Consider the following 3,259-nt stretch of genomic DNA (forward strand, 5'->3'; position numbering starts at 1 on the left):
CCTGTCCCTTCACCGCCCCACCCCCTCTGGCCCCATCCCTTTGTCATTTGCCCCAGGGTCCTGTCCCTTCACCCCGTGCCCCCCCTGCACTCCATCACTTTGCCCTCCAACCCCTCTGGGTCCCTTTGCCCCTCCTTCCCCAGGCCATGCCCTTTGCCCCCTCCCCTCTATGTTTTTTTTCCCTCATTCCTCCTTGCTTTGAAATTAAGCTGAGTGCAGCTCCCCGCTGGTAGGGTGAGCCCCCCCCACTCGCTTCCCCATGGGACAGCCCCCTCCACCGCTCTCCTGGCCCAGCCTCACACTGGGCAGCGAGCATTGCGAAGGGGGTTCCTGTGGGTTGATGTTTGATGCCTTGGGGAGACCTTCACTGAATCAACCTAGAGGCCCCCCCCCTGCCCCCACCTGATCGCTGGGGTTCTCAACCACATCCCACCCAAATAACAGGGGACACTGCCCAATAGCTGAGTGTGCCAGGGAAACTGAGGCCGCGAGCTCAGCCGGGGAGTGGGGGGGGGGGCATAACAGGGTGAGCTGAGAGGGAGCAGGAGGGTCCAGTGCAGGAACCCAGGAATCAGGACTCCTGGGTTCTCTCCCCAGCTCTGGGAGGGGCGTGAGGTCTGGTGGGTTAGAGTCGCAGGGCTGGGAGCCAGGACTCCTGGGTTCTAGCCCTGGGTCTGAGAGGGGAGGAGGGTCTGGTGGGTCAGAGCAGGGGGCTAGGAGCCAGGACTCCTGGGTTCTATCCCCAGCTCTGGGAGGGGAGTGGGGTCTAAGCGTTAGAGCAGGGGGCTGCGAGCCCGGACTCCTGGGTTCTATCCCCCAGCTCTGGGAGGGCAGTGGGTCTAGTACTTAGAGCAGGAAGCTGGAGCCAGGACTCCGGGGTCTGGCGCCCATTGCTGACTCCAGGATGACATACTTAGCGGTAAGAAAATACCTTGGGGTTTGTTGGGTTTGGGGACGGGGCGCAAAGGGAGATTTGGGAGCTGCCTGGTGTCCCCCCCCGCCACAAGTGTCGCTCTCTGTGGGGAGCCACAGGGAGTTGAGGAGCTGATGCGATTTCTGGGTCCCGCTGCCCCCCCACATCGGTATCACTTCTGCTTTCGTGAGGAGGCAGCGATTTCGCAGTAACCGGCCTCGGGCCACGATGACATCGTGCTCAGCCGGGGCTGAAGCTGACACCATCCCTCGGGGGTGCTACCTGCCGTCCCAGGGGAAACTCCACCTGCCCGTTGAGTCACCTGCAGCCCATAAATACAGCCAGGCCCAGCCCAGTGCCCCACACACCAACCCACAGCAACATGCAGAGCCTCAGGAGCCACTGGCCTAGCACCCTCCTTTGCTTCCTGGGGCTGCTGGCTGCATCCCGGGAGACCCCTCTCCTGAAAACATCCGGCCCCAACTGGCAGCACTGCAAACATTTCTCCAGCCAGGTCAACAAGCTGGCCTGGGACCTTGAGGGCCACATGAGCTTGGTGAGTGGGGCCGGGCAGGGACTGATGGAGGCGCTGCCGGAGCGGGAGGGAGGGGAGCCCCTGCCTGGCTGGAGGCGGATGAGGGGGGCGCACCCTCTGGGCTCCAGGGTCCCAGAAACAGATGGACCTGCCCTGCCTCACAGCCTGGGAAGTGCTCAGAGGCCATGGAGATGGGCTTGACCTCTGCAGGGCAGGCAGAGCCGAGCCAGCTGGGGGCACTCGCCTGGCTGCTGTCTGGCCGTGGGTCCAGCCCCCTCAGCAGCTTGGCAGTCAGCTAGAAAGGGGCTTTCTGTACATGGGCAGCGCCAGAACACACGGGGCTCCAGCTCCGACAGCCAGCTGGGGGGGCTGGATAGACAGACAGACGGGAGGAGGGTGGAGATATGGGGTGGGATGGCTGAGGGTGCACGGCTAGAGACAGACAGACAGATGGGGGTATGGACGGGCTGGGGGGGACATGTCCAGTGACAGATAGACAGATGGTGTGTGTGTGGACAGGCTACAGGGAGGGGGGTGCCCAGTGACAGACGGAGAGACAGAGACGGTGTGTGTGGAGAGGCTAGGGGACCGTGTCCAGTGACGGATGGATGGATAGACGGTGTGTGTGTGGAGAGGCTGGGGGGAGGGCGTGTCCAGTGACAGACGGACGGACGGGGTGTGTGTGGACAGGCTGCGAGTGGGACATGTCCAGTGATGGACAGACAGGGTGTGTGTGGACAGGCTGGGTGGGGTGTCCAGTGACAGAGAGAGACAGACAGACGGGGTGAGTGTGGAGGGTCTGGGGGACCGTGTCCAGTGACGGACGGACAGACGGTGTGTGTGTGGACAGGCTGCGGGTGGGACATATCCAGTGACGGTTGGACAGATGGGGTGCGTGTGGATGGGCAGGGTGGGGTGTCCAGTCACGGACAGACAGATGGGGCTGTGTGTGGACAGACTGCAGGGAGGTGGGTGTCCAGTGGTGGACAGACAGATGGGGTGTGTGTGGAGAGGCTGGGGGACTGTGTCCAGTGACGGACGGACGGACGGGGGGTGTGTGGACAGGACGGGTGGGGTGTCCAGTGACAGACAGACAGGGGTGTGTGTGGCCTGTCTGCGGGGAAGGGGGTGTCTAGTGATAGACAAGACAGACTGGTGTGTGTGGACGGGCTGGGGGACTGTGTCCAGTGACGGACGGACGGGGTGTGTGTGGACAGGATGGGTGGGGTATCCAGTGACAGACAGACAGATGGGATGTGTGTGGACAGGCTGGGTGGGGTGTCCAGTTACGGACAGACAGACAGGGGTGTTTGTGGACAGGCTAGGGGGAGGGGGGTGTCTAGTGATGGACAGACAGACTGGTGTGTGTGGAAGGGCTGGGGGACTGTGTCCAGTGACGGACAGACAGACGGTGTGTGTGTGGACAGGCTGAGTGGGGTGTCCAGTGATGGACGGACGGACGGGGTGTGCGTGGACAGGCTGAGTGGGGTGTCCAGTGACAGACGGGGTGTGTGTGGACAGGCTGTGTGAAGGAGGGTGTCCAGTGGCTGATGGACAGAGGGGGTGTGTGTGGACAGGCTGAGTGGGGTGTCCAAGGACGGACGGACGGGGTGTGTGTGGACAAGCTGAGTGGGGTGTCCAGTGACAGACGGAGTCTGTGTGGACAGGCTGTGGGAAGGAGGGTGTCCAGTGGCTGAGGGACAGACGGGGTGTGTGTGGACAGGCTGAGTGGGGTGTCCAGTGACAGACGGGGTGTGTGTGTGGACAGGCTGTGGGAAGGAGGGTGTCCAGTGGCTGATGGACAGACGAGG

This window comes from Chelonoidis abingdonii, chromosome 26, assembly GCF_003597395.2.
Source record: "Chelonoidis abingdonii isolate Lonesome George chromosome 26, CheloAbing_2.0, whole genome shotgun sequence".
Lineage (NCBI taxonomy): Eukaryota > Metazoa > Chordata > Testudines > Testudinidae > Chelonoidis > Chelonoidis abingdonii.